This window comes from Coregonus lavaretus (genome assembly GCF_964263955.1).
Source record: "Coregonus lavaretus genome assembly, chromosome: 11".
In the NCBI taxonomy this organism is placed as follows: Eukaryota; Metazoa; Chordata; class Actinopteri; order Salmoniformes; family Salmonidae; genus Coregonus; species Coregonus lavaretus.
Window position 1 is genome coordinate 15710243 of NC_139998.1, and position 21017 is coordinate 15731259.

The 21017-nt window shown below is 42.5% G+C and overlaps 1 protein-coding gene across 1 annotated transcript in view; it reads right to left on the minus strand.

Annotated features, from left to right (window-relative positions):
• Positions 1-19140, minus strand: part of LOC311136923 (solute carrier family 45 member 3-like) — a 53332-nt gene extending 34192 nt beyond the window's left edge. Inside the window, exon 1 of the mRNA XM_084171239.1 lies at positions 19053-19140. The gene's annotated coding sequence lies outside the window, so the exon portion shown is untranslated. The remainder of the gene's footprint in view (positions 1-19052) is intronic.
• Between the last annotated feature and the right edge of the window lie 1877 nt (positions 19141-21017).

The window sequence follows — 21017 nt, forward strand, 5'->3', positions numbered from 1 at the left end:
TTGTTGTGAATTGCGAATGTTCCTCAATTAATTCAGCGCATTTCAGCAGTAGACGATCTCGACACAGAGCGCACTGAGGACGCACAGAGCGCACCCCAAGTATAGCATTGTCGAATCATACAAACTTTGTAACGGCAGTCAAACAAAAGTAAAATGACCAAAGTTGCTAAGCTTGCTAGATAACCTCCTTAAACGAATGACAGAATATCGCCTATATTTGGCAAAATCGAGTTGATACAGATCAGCTCATGAATAACGAGATGAAGAGTGGAAATAATTTAAATATCAAGGTATCGTAAGGGGGATATAAAAATATCCATATCTACTCTCATACCATTTGTTGATCACACATTCTCTACCGAAGCTCTCATACAGTGGGGGAAAAAAGTATTTAGTCAGCCACCAATTGTGCAAGTTCTCCCACTTAAAAAGATGAGAGAGGCCTGTAATTTTCATCATAGGTACACGTCAACTATGACAGACAAAATGAGAAAAAAAAATCCAGAAAATCACATTGTAGGATTTTTAATGAATTTATTTGCAAATTATGGTGGAAAATAAGTATTTGGTCAATAACAAAAGTTTCCCAATACTTTGTTATATACCCTTTGTTGGCAATGACACAGGTCAAACGTTTTCTGTAAGTCTTCACAAGGTTTTCACACACTGTTGCTGGTATTTTGGCCCATTCCTCCATGCAGATCTCCTCTAGAGCAGTGATGTTTTGGGGCTGTCGCTGGGCAACACAGACTTTCAACTCCCTCCAAAGATTTTCTATGGGGTTGAGATCTGGAGACTGGCTAGGCCACTCCAGGACCTTGAAATGCTTCTTACAAAGCCACTCCTTCGTTGCCCGGGCGGTGTGTTTGGGATCATTGTCATGCTGAAAGACCCAGCCACGTTTCATCTTCAATGCCCTTGCTGATGGAAGGAGGTTTTCACTCAAAATCTCACGATACATGGCCCCATTCATTCTTTCCTTTACACGGATCAGTCGTCCTGGTCCCTTTGCAGAAAAACAGCCCCAAAGCATGATGTTTCCACCCCCATGCTTCACAGTAGGTATGGTGTTCTTTGGATGCAACTCAGCATTCTTTGTCCTCCAAACACGACGAGTTGAGTTTTTACCAAAAAGTTCTATTTTGGTTTCATCTGACCATATGACATTCTCCCAATCCTCTTCTGGATCATCCAAATGCACTCTAGCAAACTTCAGACGGGCCTGGACATGTACTGGCTTAAGCAGGGGGACACGTCTGGCACTGCAGGATTTGAGTCCCTGGCGGCGTAGTGTGTTACTGATGGTAGGCTTTGTTACTTTGGTCCCAGCTCTCTGCAGGTCATTCACTAGGTCCCCCCGTGTGGTTCTGGGATTTTTGCTAGATTTTTGCTTGTGATCATTTTGACCCCACGGGGTGAGATCTTGCGTGGAGCCCCAGATCGAGGGAGATTATCAGTGGTCTTGTATGTCTTCCATTTCCTAATAATTGCTCCCACAGTTGATTTCTTCAAACCAAGCTGCTTACCTATTGCAGATTCAGTCTTCCCAGCCTGGTGCAGGTCTACAATTTTGTTTCTGGTGTCCTTTGACAGCTCTTTGGTCTTGGCCATAGTGGAGTTTGGAGTGTGACTGTTTGAGGTTGTGGACAGGTGTCTTTTATACTGATAACAAGTTCAAACAGGTGCCATTAATACAGGTAACGAGTGGAGGACAGAGGAGCCTCTTAAAGAAGAAGTTACAGGTCTGTGAGAGCCAGAAATCTTGCTTGTTTGTAGGTGACCAAATACTTATTTTCCACCATAATTTGCAAATAAATTCATTAAAAATCCTACAATGTGATTTTCTGGATTTTTTTTTCTCAATTTGTCTGTCATAGTTGATGTGTACCTATGATGAAAATTACAGGCGTCTTTCATCTTTTTAAGTGGGAGAACTTGCACAATTGGTGGCTGACTAAATACTTTTTTTCCCCACTGTATGGGCAGCAAGTATGAGACAGCGCAGGGAAGCGGGATAAATGTTATAGTGGTATTTTGACATGCATAGGCGATGGACTACAGAATAAAGTTAAGAATTTTCATGTGAGACAGGAGTCAAGATTTTGGGTTTCAGTGGGATTGGGACTGGATAGGAAAATAGCCTAGGCTTTAGGACAGGAGAACATATAATTTTCCCTCATGCCCCTCTGAATTGTTAACAGACTTGTCTGTGACAGAGATACCTATGTAGTGAATTGTGCATTGGCCTATCAAATTTGTGACTGTCTGAAGAGTCATAATGACAGCTCAAAGAGAAACACTTTATTTTATAGGCTATATTGTAGGGGTTTCCTGTAGGGTTTATTAACGGCATTCGGGTCTCGTGTACAGTCCGGCAGTGTTAATTATGAGTGTGTTTTGAATTTATGGTGACTAAATACTCTAGGCTAAAGGCTTCCATGTGACAACCTGTTTGGATAATGTTCTATTACATTTTTTTGCTAATCTGATGCTGCGCATGTTGTGTATTTTGTGGAATTGTATTAGTGCCGACATTGGGTAATTTATTTATTTTAATTTTGGGGGGAAATATGAAGTGTGTTCCCGGGCCAGTCCTGGGATCCCGGTACCAATGTTAATCCCTAGTGTGCATGTGTAGTTGATACATTTTGACTGACACACACATGCATGTTGGTGATTCACTAGCCAGACATTTACTGACCCATCATCGGATTCAGGGCAGATCCCATAAGCCTGCTGTTTGAAACCATTTCTGACAAAACAATGGTCCAGCTGAAATGGGCATCAAAGCAGTCACACATAAGGCCTTTACACACTGCATTATTCTTAGCCCCGGGCCTGTGCAACTGGGTCCTGGACTTCCTGACGGTCCGCCCCCAGGTGGTGAAGGTAGGAAACAACACCTCCACTTTGCTGATCCTCAACACTGGGGCCCCACAAGGGTGCGCGCTCAGCCCCCTCCTTTACTCCCTGTTCACCCATGACTGTGTGGCCAAGCACGCCTCCAACTCAATCATCAAGTTTGTGACAACACAACAGTAGTAGGCTTGATTAACAACAATGATGAGTTTGGTTTTCGCCAGGCATTACTGGAACCATGTCGTCCAAAAAGTTATACTTTTGAATCATCTGTCCATAGAACGTTCTTCCAAGAGTCTTGATGATCATCCAGGTGCTTTTTGGCAAACTTGAGTCAAATTTTTGGACGAGATGGGTCCCATTATGCCTGGCGAAAACCAAACACTGCATTCCACAGTAAGAACATCATACCAAAGGTCAAGCATGGTGGTGGTGGTGTGATGGTTTGGGGATGCTTTGCTTCCTCAGGACCTGGATGGCTTGCCTTAATAGAAGGAACCATGATGAATTCTGCTCTGTATCAGAGAATTCTACAGGAGACCGTCAGACCATCCGTCTGTGAGCTGAAGCTGAAGCGCAGCTGGGTCATGCAGCAAGACAATGATCCAAAACACACAATCAAGTCTACATGAAAATTGCTAAAAAGCAACAAATTGGAAGTTTTGGAATGGCCTAGTCAAAGTCCAGACCTAATCCCAATTGAGATGTTGTGACAGGACTTGAAACGAGCAGTTCATGCTTGAAAACCCACACGTCACTGAGTTAAAGCAGTTCTGCATGGAAGAGTGGGCCAAAATTCCTCCACAGCGACGTGAGAGACTGATCAACAACTACAGGAAGCATTTGGTTGGAGTCATTGCAGCTAAAGGTGGCACAACCAGTTATTGAGTGTAAGGGGGCAATTACTTTTTCACACAGGGGAATTGGGTGTTGCATAACTTTGTTTATGAAATAAATGAAATAAATATGTAATTGTTGTGTTATTTGTTCACTTATGTTCCCTTTATCTAATATTAGGTTTTTGTTGAAGATCTGATAATATTCAGTATCACAAATATGCAAAAGTAGAGAAAATTAGAAAGGGGGCAAATACTTTTTCATAGCACTGTATGTGACCAATAAATTTGATTTGATTTGACTGGCCACAGGCTAGCTTACCTGTGTCCACACAAGCGTTTGTTAACAATGGGCTAAACTTTAGCCCTGGGCTAAGGATTCACACTTGTATTCCAAAGCCCTGGGCTAACGGTCAATCAACATGCGACCAACACTCTATCTCTGACACGCGACCAATGTTATAAGCAATAATTATTAACACATTATTTCATCTTGCTTCTAGCCTAGCATTTGATTTCCAACAGCGATGGTTTGTATAAACCTTGCTGTCTGCCTGTCTGACCTCTGAAACAATGTTTCACTTTTGAAATTTGATCTCGCCCCTGTACAGAGAATGCTGTAGAGTTTGTAGCTTTAGTTAATGATGGCGAGTCAACTCAAAAATAATCGATTCTTTGACTCCTTGGCCTTCGACTCCCGGTGTCGACTCCCATTTCTGGGTGTCAAGCTTAGATTCTGCTAGGAATCGACTTCTCGACTTCTAAGATTCAGTATTTTTGCAACGTAGGAGACTGAGTAGTTCCGTAGGCTTCTTCCGAGAACACAAACTATCGCATCTTTCACAGCAAAGAAAGAGTGAGCTAGCTAGGGAGAGAGAGGAGGGGCACAGCCAGACATACAGTGGGGAGAACAAGTATTTGATACACTGCCAATTTTGCAGGTTTTCCTACTTACAAAGCATGTAGAGGTCTGTAATTGTTATCATAGGTACACTTCAACTGTGAGATATGGAATCTAAAACAAAATTCCAGAAAATCACATTGTATGATTTTTAAGTAATTAATTTACATTTTATTGCATGACATAAGTATTTGATCACCTACCAACCAGTAAGAATTCCGGCTCTCACAGACCTGTTAGTTTTTCTTTAAGAAGCCCTCCTGTTCTCCACTCATTACCCGTATTAACTGCACCTGTTTGAACTCGTTACCTGTATAAAAGACACCTGTCCACTCACTCAATCAAACAGACTCCAACCTCTCCACAATGGCCAAGACCAGAGAGCTGTGTAAGGACATCAGGGATAAAATTGTAGACCTGCACAAGGCTGGGATGGGCTACAGGACAATAGGCAAGCAGCTTGGTGAGAAGGCAACAACTGTTGGCGCAATTATTAGAAAATTGAAGAAGTTCAAGATGATGGTCAATCACCCTCGGTCTGGGGCTCCATGCAAGATCTCACCTCGTGGGGCATCAATGATCATGAGGAAGGTGAGGGATCAGCCCAGAACTACACGGCAGGACCTGGTCAATGACCTGAAGAGAGCTGGGACCACAGTCTCAAAGAAAACCATTAGTAACACACTACGCCGTCATGGATTAAAATCCTGCAGCGCACGCAAGGTCCCCCTGCTCAAGCCAGCGCATGTCCAGGCCCGTCTGAAGTTTGCCAATGACCATCTGGATGATCCAGAGGAGGAATGGGAGAAGGTAATGTGGTCTGATGAGACAAAAATTGAGCTTTTTGGTCTAAACTCCACTCGCCGTGTTTGGAGGAAGAAGAAGGATGAGTACAACCCCAAGAACACCATCCCAACCGTGAAGCATGGAGGTGGAAACATCATTCTTTGGGGATGCTTTTCTGCAAAGGGGACAGGACGACTGCACCGTATTGAGGGGAGGATGGATGGGGCCATGTATCGCGAGATCTTGGCCAACATCCTCCTTCCCTCAGTAAGAGCATTGAAGATGGGTCATGGCTGGGTCTTCCAGCATGACAACGACCCGAAACACACAGCCAGGGCAACTAAGGAGTGGCTCCGTAAGAAGCATCTCAAGGTCCTGGAGTGGCCTAGCCAGTCTCCAGGCCTGAACCCAATAGAAAATCTTTGGAGGGAGCTGAAAGTCCGTATTGCCCAGCGATAGCCCCGAAACCTGAAGGATCTGGAGAAGGTCTGTATGGAGGAGTGGGCCAAAATCCCTGCTGAAGTGTGTGCAAACCTGGTCAAGACCTACAGGAAACATATGATCTCTGTAATTGCAAACAAAGGTTTCTGTACCAAATATTAAGTTCTGCTTTTCTGATGTATCAAATACTTATGTCATGCAATAAAATGCAAATGAATTACTTAAAAATCATACTATGTGATTTTATAGATTTTGGTTTTAGATTCCGTCTCTCACAGTTGAAGTGTACCTATGATAAAAATGACAGACCTCTACATGCTTTGTAAGTAGGAAAACCTGCAAAATCGGCAGTGTATCAAATACTTGTTCTCCCCACTGTAGGTAGGCAAGTCGGCCACCAGGCAGACAGTCAGAATCGTGCATTGGTAATCAAAAGCTATATTTCTTTCATAGCGAAGAGAAAGAGCAGGCGACCAAGCGAGGGAGAGAGATGAGGGGCAGGCAGACAGACAGTCGGAACCGTGCGCATAGGCTATATCTTGGTCATCTGTATCTCGCAATGTTTTGTCTTGCAATGCCTCGTAAATTCACCAAAAGTATATGAAAGTATAGATTAGGCTATCAATGAGTATGGCTAAACTATGCTACATTGTGAATTGAAGTTGAACAAATGCATCAATTTAATTAGGCCTAAATGTGCAATAAAAAGTATTGTGCCTATAGCTTATTTAATGAAACCCTGGGTATTTTTGTCCGAGGCAATAGATCGCAAAGCAGGGCATCCCTGATTCCCCACTGAGCTTAACTTTTTTGAAATGGCAAATTCACTTTCTCATCCATAATCTCAAATGCAAATACTGTTCAGCAGCTAAAATCAGGAGGATGGGGGGCATTTATATTAGGAGGGACGTACCATGGATTGCTAAAATAATGATTATGATCACAATTCCTCAGTTGAAATATTATGGGGACACCTAGCCTACATTTGGCAGCCAAGCATGAGTTATCAGTGTAGCCTATTATCGTCTAGACATGACATTGAAATATCTTCACGCCTAGTATAAAAACCTCAACTCCAGGCTTCCATCACAAGACTCAATTGAATGAAAACATGTATTTTTTTACAGGAGGCAGTTTGTCTAATCCCAATGCGAATTGTCCTCTGGATTAACACATATGCTTGGATAATAATTACATAACAAACGTCTCTAGTAATAGGCCTAATAGTCCCGTCCAAATAGACTATAGCTATAACCCTCAGTGGCTATAACACGGCAAAGAATATAGTTATCGGCGTAGAGAGTGCGCCGCATCATCCCATGGGATCTGTCAAGGCTGCGCACAGCAGAAATATCACTGAAATATTCTAGTTCCTACACATCAACTTCTATATTGAAACAAAATAATTTGATAAGCAAAATGGACAGCATCATGCTCATGCCAGTCCTCTCTAGAACTCAAAATGTGTCATCCTAGTAGGACTCTGTCTGCAATAATGAGGTGGTGTGTGTACATGTATGCGCAAGCAGGCGTTTAAGCATGTTTTGGGAGTCGAGCAAGAGTCGACTCCTTCGACTTCAACCACAGGAGTCGACCCTAGCTTTAGTTGGCTAAGTGAGAAGACGTTAGCCGTTAGCATAGCAACCATTTTTGTTAGGGATAGCAACCAATGTTTTTGCATGCTTGAAAGTAAATTATATTTTTTGTCCTCAAATGGAAGGATGGCTATTTTGGCATCGTGTTTCTGGGGCTAACACCGAAAAGTCTGTGCTAATCCTGCTCCAGAGCAGGGCCAGCTAGCCCTGGGCTAAGGTTGGTGGTATCCCACTTTCAAATGTGCAAGTGTGAACACTCGCTTAGCCCCGGGCTGAAATCTCCCTTAGCCCAGTGCTAGGGAGGCTCTTAGCCCTGGGCTAAGGTGCAGTGTGACTTAAATCATGGGCTTGATCCTTTCAGAGGGTATGTTGTTCTCAGATATCAAAGGTCTCTCCCACTTCCCTCAAACACTGGCCGTTAATCCTTTTCAGCTCACGACATAAAAGAGAATATGGTGGTTTCGCTCATACTATCTAGAACCTGGAACCAAAAAGGGTTCTTCAAAGGGTTTTCCTATGGGGACAGCCGAATAACCCTTTTTTTCTAAGAGCGTAGTAGCAATGACATCCATACTTGGTACACTTAAAGCCTCCTCTACCACACTTCACTCACTGGCTGGTGCTTTGTGTGTATTGCAAAACATCTGGCCAAGTCCTTATCACCATGGGATAATGTTGGAGGACAAGCCTCTGTGTTATCCAAGCTGCGGGGCCCAGTCTCAGTCTGGTACACAATGTCAGCCATTAGTGTGATGTGGGGTTTTATTTTGAACAGCATCATACTGAAGACGTGCTTCTCATTACTGGAGAATTAGCCGAGGCGATGGGCCTTGTTCCCTCCACTCCCTGCTTTCGTGAGAGTTGGACCTGCAGCATTCTCCTCAGATGCCAAACTCCCACGAAAACACATTACCAAATTGGGCGGAACTGAGTAAAGTCGCTAAATTCAATTAGGCCTAGGGGGGGGTGTCAGACTGCAATGAGGCACAAGGAACAGTTGGGTTTGTTGTTGATTTCTCTCTCAACCAGGAAGTGAGCATTGTTGTGTGAGTAACTTAGTTAGCCTACTCTCAAAAGCATTGGGGGATTGAGGGAGAGACAGAGAGCTTTTCAATGGATACATATGTTTTAAAGGAAAAATCCACCAAAAACCACTAATTCCTATAATTGACAGTGTTAAATAACACTAATATGTGAGAACAATATTTTTGGTGAACAAATGTTTCATTTTGTCATTATAATAAGGTTGGTAGCAACATGTGAAAATCGTTGTGGAAATCTGTTGCAGCTCAAGCAAGCTAGCTAGCAAACGTAGCTACACACAATAATACCAAAGTCAATATCAGCATGTGAAGTAGCTAGTTAGCTGTAAAATCGCCTAAACAAACTGCACTATCAATTTAGGAGTCTACAATCTCACCATGTTCAACCTGCAGATCAATGTGACTCGCAGAGTGGAGTCTGACATGCGCAACGTTCATGCAACGGCACCATGCAATGCACCCTGGCTGAAGAGGCAGACAAATAGGATAAATGTTGTGGACCCTCTGTTAAATTACACATTTCTCGAGGTAGGAATATTGCAAAAATATGATCAATGGCTCATTCGAGAGAAGACAACCTCCCGCGTTATGACATCGGCCCGTATTGAAATCTGACATCTTTTCGATCTAAAAGTCTTATTCCTATTAACTTCCGAATTTCTGCCTGCTTGAATGGCAATAGCTCAGATACACATAAAAACATGAAATGACCCGGGAATCGATAGAACATCGCTCAGAGATGCACAAAAACAATATAACATAAAACAATTGGTGAATCTTTCCTTTAAGGCTCTGTTTATGTACGTTTATAACATTAGTGAAGAACGATAGCATTTACCAATTTACCAAAATCTTGTCTAGCTACCCAACCACTAAAAAGTTATATTAATTACATATGGGGGTGGTTATTTTTAACACCCAAGCATACACTAACCTGACATAGCAGGTGTAAAAAAAAACACCTGAAACTAGATCCCCTACATACTGGTCTTGACGAGAAAAAACCTGTCGGGGGAGGTTCTCTTCTGCACTGTTCAACCAATCCAGTAAATGTGGAGGAAGAGTTAAGATGGAATGTCGCCTTGTTAACGTCCAAAATCAGAAGTCGCATCACAGGCTCTCTTTCCATTTCCCCTGAAAACCGGAACATCTGGTTGTTGGGGACTCGACAGAGGCTAAGCATAAACAAGCACAAGGACAACAAGCATGGCCTTAAGAATTGGATTTGTCTGCCAGACCAATTGAAAGCCATTAAAATGTTCCCTCAATATGGCTATTTTTAGAGATTGCCTTCAAATGTAATGGTCATGGTGTTATTTATTTGCCAATCTGCTACCATCTTTTCCTTTTATAATATCTACTTAAAAAGAAGACACTGGATTAACACATGTAATTAAATTGAAACTACAAAGTAATTAAAAACACATAACGATGGAAGAGGTAAGCAGTTGGTAGAGCCACTGCAGTACTGAACTGCTGCCAATGTTCCCACTCAGATTGGCATGGAGGGGGTTTATTCTTGCCATTGAGGAAGTCGAGACGGGTTTGATGATGAGGTAAAGTGGATAGGGAGAGAAAAAGCATAGAGGATCAATTAGAATAAAATGGCACTCTCTCCAAATAATTTGGATTAGCCGTCATACAAGGAGTCAAAGAGGTCATACACCCATCCTTTGGATGCCAAAGTTAAGACAATATGTACAGTGCACTCTTTAGCTTAGCTGTAACACAGATGAGCACATTCAATGGCAAGACATATCTACCGGGCATAGCAAGGGAATGAAAACAAGCTGTCTGTATTGCGTTTCAGCATCCCTCAGTATAGCTGTCTAAAGAAGAAATGCAGAGAAAACACCTAAAACGAAAATGGATCACTCCTACAATGAGTCACGTGGCCGTGGCTTGCTATATAAAGCAGGCAGACAGGCATCGAGGCATTCCATTACTGTTCGATTGAACGTTAGAATGGGCAAAACAAGTGACCTAAGAGAATTTGAGCGTGGTATGATCGTCGGTGCCAGGAATGCCAGATCCAGTATCTCAGAAATGGCCGCCCTCCTGGGCTTTTCACGCACTACAGTGTCTAGGGTTTCCAGAGAATGGTGCGACAAACAAAAAACATCCAGTCAGAAGCAGTCTTGTGGGCGAAAACAGCTCGTTGATGAGAGGTCGAAGGAGAATGGCAAGAATCGTGCAAGCTAACAGGCGGGCCACAAACAGACAAATAACGGTGCAGTCCAACAGTGGTGTGCAGAATGGCATCTCGTCGGATGGGCTATTGCAGCTAAAAACAAGAAGAAGTGGCTACAGTGGGCACGCGTTCACCAACAATGGACAATTGAGGAGTGGAAAAACATTACCTGGTCTGACAAATTCCGGTTCCTGTTGCTTCATGCTGATGGCAGAGTCACGATTTGACGTAAGCAGCATGAGTCCATGGACCCATCCTGCCTGGTGTCAACAGTACAGGCTGGTGGCGGTGGTGTACCGCCGTCCAATCTGCAGCAACTGCGTGATGCCATTGCGTCAGCATGGACCAACATCCCTGTGGAACGTTTCCAACTTGTAGAATCCATGCCCCGAAGGATTCAGGCTGTTCTGGAGGCAAAGGGGGGTCCCGACCCGGTACTAGATGGGTGTACCTAATACTGTGTGGACTCTGACCTTGAGGCCTTGAGAGGGCTGAGAAATGCTGTTGTGCTCCTCAGCTCTCCACAATCAATGGTCCAGTAGGAGACTTCATTGGACTAGACAGCCCTGCTGTGAGTTATGGATGGTGCATTCCAGAACACAATGGTTTCTTCAATCACTGAGCAGGTGGTGTGGCCATTTTGATTGGTAGGTGTTCAAAGATTGTTATCCTCTAGGGCCAAAACGTCAAGATAGAAAGAAGACTATCAGACACACAAAAAGAGGGACTGATCTGTCTCCTACTGAAACAGGAGCCAGGGGGGTAGTGCAAAGACAAACTATCCCAAAAAACTGTAGGCCCTCAAATTGGAGGCCCCTCAAATATTGGCAAAATGTATTGCTCATAGAATTAAAAAGGTCCATTATTCATCACGATCAGACGGGATTCTTTAAAGGAAGATATATTGGAAACAACATTAGACAACTACTAGAAATCATTGAAAAACATGATTCAGGGAAAGCAGGTATAATCTTCATAGCATATTTTGAGAAAGCCTTCGATACAGTATGTCTAGAATCTGTTTATAGGTGCTTAGATTTTTTCAACTTTGTAGAATCTTTCATAAGATGGGTAAAAGTCATGTACAACATCTTAATTATAACAATAAGGGGCTAAAAATGTATGGTTTAGAGACAAAATAATCAATGTTCCGCCGATGATTAAAGTTTTACCTTGTCCTCAATCTTCAACCTTGAAGGGCCTTATTGAGGACCTGGATAAATTCTCCAGTTTCTCTGGACTAAAACCAAACTATGACCAAATCCAATTGTATTTGTCACATGCGCCGAATACAACAGGTATAGATAGACCTTACCATGAAATGCTTACTTACAAGCCCTTAACCAACAATGCAGTTTTAAGAAAATAGAGTTAAGAAAATATTTACTAAATAAACTAAAGTAAAAAATAAATAAAAGGTACACAATAAAATACCAATAATGAAGCAATTAACAGGGGGTACCGGTACAGAGTCAATGTGTGGGGGTACAGGTTAGTCGAGGTAATTTGTACATGTAGGTAGGGGTAAAGTGACTATGCATGGTACAGTGCCTTGCAAAAGTATTCATCCCCCTTGGCGTTTTTCCTATATTGTTGCATTACAACCTGTAATTTAAATGCATTTTTATTTGGATTTCATGTAATGGACATACACAAAATAGTCCAAATTTGTGAAGTGAAATGAAAAAAATAACTTGTTTCAAAAAATTCTACAAAATTAATAACGGAAAAGTGGTGCGTGAATATGTATTCACCCCCTTTGCTATGAAGCCCCTAAATAAGATCTGGTGCAACCAATTACCTTCAGAAGTTACATAATTAGTTAAATAAAGTCCACCTGTGTGCAATCTAAGTGTCACATGATCTCAGTATATATACACCTGTTCTGAAAGGCTGCAGAGTCTGCAACACCACTAAACAAGGGGCACCACCATGCAAGCGGCACCATGAAGACCAAGGAGCTCTCCAAACAGGTCAGGGACAAAGTTGTGGAGAAGTACAGATCAGGGTTGGGTTATAAAAAAATATCAGAAACTTTGAACATCCCACGGAGCACCATTAAATCCATTATTAAAAAATGGAACGAATATGGCACCACAACAAACCTGCCAAGAGAGGGCCGCCCACCAAAACTCACGGACCAGGCAAGGAGGGCATTAATCAGAGAGGCAACAAAGAGACCAAAGATAACCCTGAAGGAGCTGCAAAGCACAACAGCGGAGATTGGAGTATCTGTCCATAGGACAACTTTAAGCCTTACACTCCACAGAGCTGGGCTTTACGGAAGAGTGGCCAGAAAAAAGCCATTGCTTAAAGAAAAAAATAAGCAAACACGTTTGGTGTTCGCCAAAAGGCATGCGGGAGACTCCCCAAACATATGGAAGAAGGTACTCTGGTCAGATTAGACAAAAATTGAGCTTTTTGGCCATCAAGGAAAATGTTTGGCACAAACCCAACACCTCTCATCACCCCGAGAACACCAACGGTGGTGGCAGCATCATGCTGTGGGGATGTTTTTCATCGTCAGGGACTGGGAAACTGGTCAGAATGGAAGGAATGATGGATGGCGCAAAATACAGGGAAATTCTTGAGGGAAACCTGTTTCAACCTGTTTTCGGTCCCACAGTTGACAGTGCATGTCAGAGCAAAAACCAAGACCTGAGGTCGAAGGAATTGTCCGTAGAGCTCCGAGACAGGATTGTGTCGAGGCACAGATCTGGGGAAGAGTACCAACACATTTCTGCAGCATTGAAGGTCCCCAAGAACACAGTGGCCTTCATCATTCTTAAATGGAAACAGTTTGGAACCACCAAGACTCTTCCTAGAGCTGGCCGCCCGGCCAAACTGAGCAATCGGGGGAGAAGGGCCTTGGTCAGGGAGGTGACCAAGGACCCGATGGCCTCTCTGACAGAGCTCCAGAGTTCCTCTGTGGAGATGGGAGAAACTTCCAGAAGGACAACCATCTCTGCAGCACATCACCAATCAGGCCTTTATGGTAGAGTGGCCAGACTTAAGCCACTCCTCAGTAAAAGGCACATGACAGCCCGCTTGGAGTTTGCCAAAAGGCACCTAAAGGACTCAGACCATGAGAAACAATATTCTCTGGTCTGATGAAACCAAGATTGAACTCTTTGGCCTGAATACCAAGTGTCACGTCTGGAGGAAACCTGGCACCATCCCTACGGTGAAGCATGGTGGTGGCAGCATCATGCTGTGGGGATGTTTTTCAGCGGCAGGGACTGGGAGACTAGTCAGGATCGAGGGAAAGATGAACAGCGCAAAGTACAGAGAAAACCTGCTCTAGACCACTCAGACTGGGGTCTTTTTTAGAACAAGGCTGTAACGTAACAAAATGTGGAAAAAGTCAAGGGGTCTGAATACTTTCCGATTGCACTGGGAAAGATGGGATAGTCTGTGGACATTTGATGGGTGGAATTAAGATTAGAGAGATTGGTTGATTTGACGATGCACTTGAGTCCAGTACAAATAGGAAGACGCTATATTATATATATTGCATTTTTATGTTTTCCACCAGGTCCTCCAACTAGGGGAGGGGGTGGTAAAGAATAAATAAAAAGGGGATCAGAAATTATGCAAGTAATGTTATTTGCTAGACTAATCTGTCTGCTAGTTTCATAGCTGATCTATTCCCACCCCCAAAAAATGTATTTAAAAAAGCAACAGTTTTTCCCCACTCTCGCTATCTCTCTCAGAACAATCTTCTTGACCCTAACCAGTCAGGCTTCAAGACGGGCCACTCAATCGAGATGGCTCTTCTCTGTGTCACGGAGGCCCTCCGCCAAAGCTGACTCGCTCTCCTCTGTTCACATCCTCCTATATTTTTTATTTTTTTATTTTTTTTATTTCACCTTTATTTAACCAGGTAAGCCAGTTGAGAACAGGTTCTCATTTACAACTGCGACCTGGCCAAGATAAAGCAAAGTAGTGCAATAAAAAACAACACAGAGTTACATATGGGGTAAAAAACATAAAGTCAGAAATACAACAGAAAATATATATACAGTGTGTGCAAATGAAGCAAGTTATGGAGGTAAGGCAATAAATAGGCTATAGTGCAGAATAATTACAATAGTATTAACACTGGAATGCTAGATGTGCAAGAGATTATGTGCAAATAGAGATACTGGGGTGCAAAAGAGCAAAATAAATAACAATATAGGGATGAGGTAGTTGGGTGGGCTAATTTCAGATGGGCTGTGTACAGGTGCAGTGATCGGTAAGGTGCTCTGACAACTGATGCTTAAAGTTATTGAGGGAGATAAGAGTCTCCAGCTTCAGAGATTTTTGCAATTCGTTCCAGTCATTGGCAGCAGAGAACTGGAAGGAATGGCGGCCAAAGGAGGTGTTGGCTTTGGGAATGACCAGTGAGATATACCTGCTGGAGCGCAGACTACGGGTGGGTGCTGCTATGGTGACCAATGAGCTAAGATAAGGCGGGGATTTGCCTAGCAGTGATTTATAGATGGCCTGGAGCCAGTGGGTTTGACGACGAACATGTAGTGAGGACCAGCCAACAAGAGCGTACAGGTCACAGTGGTGGGTAGTGTATGGGGCTTTGGAGACAAAACGGATGGCACTGTGATAGACTACATCCAATTTGCTGAGTAGAGTGTTGGAGGCTATTTTGTAAATGACATCGCCGAAGTCAAGGATCGGTAGGATAGTCAGTTTTACGAGGGCATGTTTGGCAGCATGAGTGAAGGAGGCTTTGTTGCGAAATAGGAAGCCGATTCTAGATTTAACTTTGGATTGGAGATTCTTTATGTGAGTCTGGAAGTTGAGTTTACAGTCTAACCAGACACCTAGGTATTTGTAGTTGTCCACATACTCTAGGTCAGACCCGTCGAGAGTGGTGATTCTAGTCGGGTGGGCGGGTGCCAGCAGCGTTCGATTGAAAAGCATGCATTTAGTTTTACTAGTGTTTAAGAGCAGTTGGAGGCTACTGAAGGATTGTTGTATGGCATTGAAGCTCGTTTGGAGGTTTGTTAACACAGTGTCCAATGAAGGGCCAGATGTATACAAAATGGTGTCGTCTGCGTAGAGGTGGATCTGAGAGTCACCAGCAGCAAGAGCGACATCATTGATATACACGGAGAAAAGTGTCGGCCCAAGAATTGAACCCTGTGGCACCCCCATAGAGACTGCCATAGGTCCAGACAACAGGCCCTCCGATTTGACACACTGAACTCTATCTGAGAAGTAGTTGGTGAACCATATCTATCCCTTGCCCTTGCCCTTGACACCGTGAACCATCAGATCCTCCTCTCCACCGTCTTTGGGCTGGGCGTCTCAGGCTCTGCACACTCTTGGATTGCAGCCTACCGTGTCTGCACCACGTACTCTCACTACTGGTGTCCCCCAGGGTTCGGTTCTAGGCCCTCTCCTCTTCTCTCTATACACCAAGTCACTTGGCTCCATCATATCCTCACATGGTCTCTCCTATCATTGCTAAAAAAAAAAAAAGTGAAACCCTACCTCTTCAAAGAGCATCTTAAATAATCCCACAGCAACCCCTCCCCCCACCCCAAAAACATTTAAAATAAAAATAGCTTTTTGTGAACTAACACTCGCCCTTGACTTTTTTCCCCAATTACTAGCTCTGACTTTGCTGATAGCTACTTTGAGGAGAAATGTACTTACTATGACTGTGATAAGTGGTTGTCCCACCTAGCTATCTTAAGATGAATGCACTAACTGTAAGTCGCTCTGGATAAGAGTTTCTACTAAATGACTCAAATGTAAATATAAAACCGTTTTTTACAGCTGATTTATTACTATGTCATACCCAGAGTTTTACCTGGTTAGGTTAGCCTACCAGATCAGGAAAAACTCTGGGCCCCAGGAAACATTTTTATTACTGCAATTTCAGGTAAAGACTCAATAAAACAAGTCTGAAATATAAGGAAAATGTTTATACATTTCAGTTGTTTCAAAAACACTGCTCTGCTATTACCATTTATACCGTAGGAGTGTTGAGCTCAACGAGACAATTCTGTTTACACTGCCTTGCTCGGAGGGGTGCAACTGTCAGGCGAGTCTTGTGCGCGAAGCTAGCCAGCCATTGTGTAGATTGTATACCACTGATTGTTCATGGCATCATATGATACCAGTATAGCATACAATGCTTTAAACAGGAGGAAGAGCTTAGAGGAGTGAATAGCCTCTAAACCCATGAAGCACATTTTTTCAGCTGCTCTCAGTGAAAGGCAATGAGCTAATTTCACTCACAGTGGTCATGCTAAACTTATCTCTGAGGAACAACACTTCACTAATAAATGCTTTTACAATGAGGTTAACAACAAGGAGTAGCAGAAGATATAGGCCTATCTATCAATGTGTGTTTAAAAGTCGAGTCGCTTTAAGTAGCTTGCCGGGCGGTGTGTGATTATCCTGCTCTCTACAGCATTAAGGAGCAGTGCAGCTGGTCAGGCAGGAGCATTTTGGGTGAAGGACGTTTCTTCAGGTTGGAGCAGATGTGGCCCTAAGGAGATCAACCCAAGGCCCTCTGATTGGCGACTACAGGCTCTGGTGAAAAACCATGGCCCAACATACTGTACATACTGTGTCTGTCTACCCATTGTGCCATACACATGGAGAGTCCCTAATGGCATATTCTGAATAAGAATTGTTTTCATATATGTTATTACCAGGGGATAGTCAGCTTATTACTTAGCAGGCTGAGTGATTATTGGATGTTAATGTTTAGCCTAATACACGTTATTAACAGGATCATTAAACAACCCTAGTCTATTTAAATTAATGATCAGTCCTAGGCTGGAAGAATAGGTTGGGAAGTGAGATGTTAATTTGCTGACGTTATAACTGGACTGCACAGTAACTAGCTGAGAACAGAGCAAAACCTGATAAGGATGGAAGAGGAGAGATCGACTCAGGCAATAGGACTAAAAGGAAGTCTGTATTTTGCTGAAAAACATGAATAACACACTCAAGTGGCCTTTGCAGAGGGAAAGAGGCCTTTGTATGGAGGTAGAGTGAGTCATGGCCACAGAGACAATAAAAGTTCCTCTGTCATGAGTTGAAGCTGTTTAACCTTTTGATCCTCTTTGTAAGTACTGTGGGTTTGGCCATTCAGTTCCTGGTAAAACCAAAGCACCAGATATAGGCTATTAAAAAACATTGGAAACTTTTAGTTGTAATTGCCATTTATATACATGTAATATGACAACCTCTGTTTACAGAATGAGTCTCATGGAAAATGTGCATTACCCAGTTCCTGTTATTTTGTTCTCCAGCCAGGGCAGTTTAAATAGAAACAGAGAAAAAAAACACAGACCATTTGACTAATGGCTCTACAGTCATTCGTCTAGCAATAGAGGCAGTTCTTTTTAATCTAAAACTGAGAAAATGTGTCATTCCAATCACTAAATTGAAACTCTAGGCAGATTGAATGTCTAGGATCCATCTTCAAAATATATCATGATGTTTGATTTCCAGGAATGTATGAAATTGGCCTAAATTACTTTTGATGAAGGTAAAATATAAGGGCACAGTATGAAAATGTCAAGTTATTGAAATGTCAGCTGTTGTGGTCTACTCTAAAACAAGAAAACATTTGTTGCATAACATGTAAAGTTAAGTTAAATAGTTTGGGACAGTTTTGTCATGTCGCACTGTATGTGAAACATTTTTACTTTCCCTGTTGAATGATTTTTTTTCTTGTATTAGGCCTAACCCTATATGAAAATATATATGTTAGTATTAGTATTCCTCGTTCATGTTAATTGGAACATACTATAATAATAGGTCTACTACTGTTTGAACACCGTTTTCCACTTTGCCAATGAGGTAATTTTAAAACATATCTCTATGACCTCAAAATACTTGCAAATGGTGCCTCCCCCACAAAACAGCAGGGGTCTCCCCAACAGCGCCAAATGTTTAGAGCGAAGATAAAATGCTTTCGAGGAGAAAGAAAGGCACTGATTGCCATTGCAATCGGTACGCAATCGTTGCCACCATGGCGCTTGGCACAATATCAATTTATAGAGAGCAAAGTTTATGGCAACTAAGACGGTAAGAAACAACTTAAGGTCCTCAAAAACCACAACGTCGTAGCCACATGCGCTCATTTTGAATGAAACATCATCACATTGCTTTAGGTTCGATAGATAGACCATAACCGCGAGACGACTTCAAAGCAAAGCATTATATTTTTCAAAAGCAAAACCAATAAACCTAGTGGGCGCATTGTATAAAGTGGAAGTTATAAAGATACAATGACTAAGTTTGACATGTTAGTAGTTCAGTTATCGCGAGCTGCGGCGCTACATTTGGAAACACACGGAAAGTATGTTGCATACCACAACAAACCCCGTATAAGAATGGCAAATTCTTAGATAGATTAGCGAAATACTGTACCTTGTCGACGCAACTCCCGTAAATCCATGCAGAAACTTGTACACCTTTCTCGATGTTCCGTCGTTGCCCAACTTGTAGGAAGGACTGCTGTGACGTTGAGGGATTCTATGGAGCGGGGAAAGAGAGGAGATAGATTTAGGGAGGATGGAGGCGACTGTTTTCCTGAGGAGTGCGGGAAGGCTCAATAGTAGACTTCATGCTGCATTTTAGTGAAGCTGATATTTCTTTGCTCCCCTTTATTTTACGTCCACCTGTAATAATAAGATTGACACAATGTATCAGCTATCAATTATGATGTGTGTTGAACTCAACGGGGCATTTGAAGAAATTGTTTTGACTCAAACAGAAAGAGATTGGACACGTCAAAAGTAGCCTATTTTGTATATTTCAAAGCGATTTTTACATTCCATCTACACTGAACAAAAATATAAACGCAACATGTAGTGTTGGTCCCATTTTTCATTGGCTGAAATAAAAAATCACAGAAATGTTCCATAGGCACAAAAATCGTATTTCTCTCAAATGTTGTGCACAAATTTGTTTACATCTCCATTAGTGAGCATTTCTCCTATGCCAAGATAATCCATCCACTTGACAGGTGTGGCATATCAAGAAGCTGATTAAACAGTATGATCATTACACAGGTAATCCATCCACTTGACAGGTGTGGTATATCAAGAAGCTGATTAAACAGCATGATCATTACACAGGTGCACCTTGTGCTGGGGACAATAAAAGGGCACTTTAAAATGTGCAGTTTTGTCACACAACACAATGCCACAGATGTCTCAATGGCATGCTGACTGCAGGAATGTCCACCAGAGCTGTTGCCAGGGAATTGAATGTTCATTTCTCTACCATAAGCTGCCTCCAATGCCGTTTTAGAGAATTTGGCAGTACGTCCAACCAGCCTCACAACCGCAGACCATGTGTAACCACGCCAATCCAGGACCTCCACACCCAGCTTCTTCACCTGCAGGATCGTCTGGAGAAAAACGCATTCTGATTGGCTGGGTGATAGAATAATTATTAATGACTAATTATTACACCCTGAAACTGTGTGAAATGTGTTAGAATGTGTGAGTGTAGGACCAGTAAAGATTATGACATTGAGCTACTATTTAGCAATGTGAGTAAGAGTTAGACCAGACAACAAAGGACAAGGAGAGCTGTCAACAGACAACTGAGAAACCAAGATAAAGAGGCCTCCCAATTTAGGGAGGAGAGAAACTGTTCGGCTTTTTAAGGAGTATGAAACATGGTGCAGAATATTGTGAGAACGGCGATAACTGAGGAATGCAGGGAGTAGGCTATGATAAGAAAGTGTGTGTGTGAACTGATGGTCAGGAGAGCAATTATAAAGTGGAAAACTACAGCCTGCCTAAAGAGGGGAGGGATTTTTGTATGACGTATGAGTATAAAAGATGGACTCTGAAATTGTGATGGCAGAATTCTCAATGAATAAACATCTCTGACTATGCAGACCGGGACTGTCCGTTTCTTGATTTTGGGAGACGCACAGAGACACTGAAATAGTTTGTTAAATAATTCTCATAACACTGGGCCTGTCCACCTAGTGGGTGGGCCTATGCCCTCCAAGGCTCACCCATGGCTGCACCCCTGCCCAGTCATGTGAAATCCATAGATTAAGGCCTTATGAATTTATTTCAATTGACTGATTTCTTTATATGAACTGTAAAATCTTTGAAATTGTTGCATTTATATTTTTGTTCAGTATACTTTCGTATTACACAATTTCAAAAGACATGTTGAATGAAATCAGGAGTCAGGACCATCATGTTGCCTATCCAGAGGTATAAGGAGTTGGGCAACTAATAACACTAGCTACTAACAATATTAATACTAGACTAGTCTTTATTTAACATTAATGAAGCCAAAGTAGGCAGAGATTAATAGCCCTGTGGTCACGTCCATGCTTAATGCATTCACATCTAGCCCCCTGGA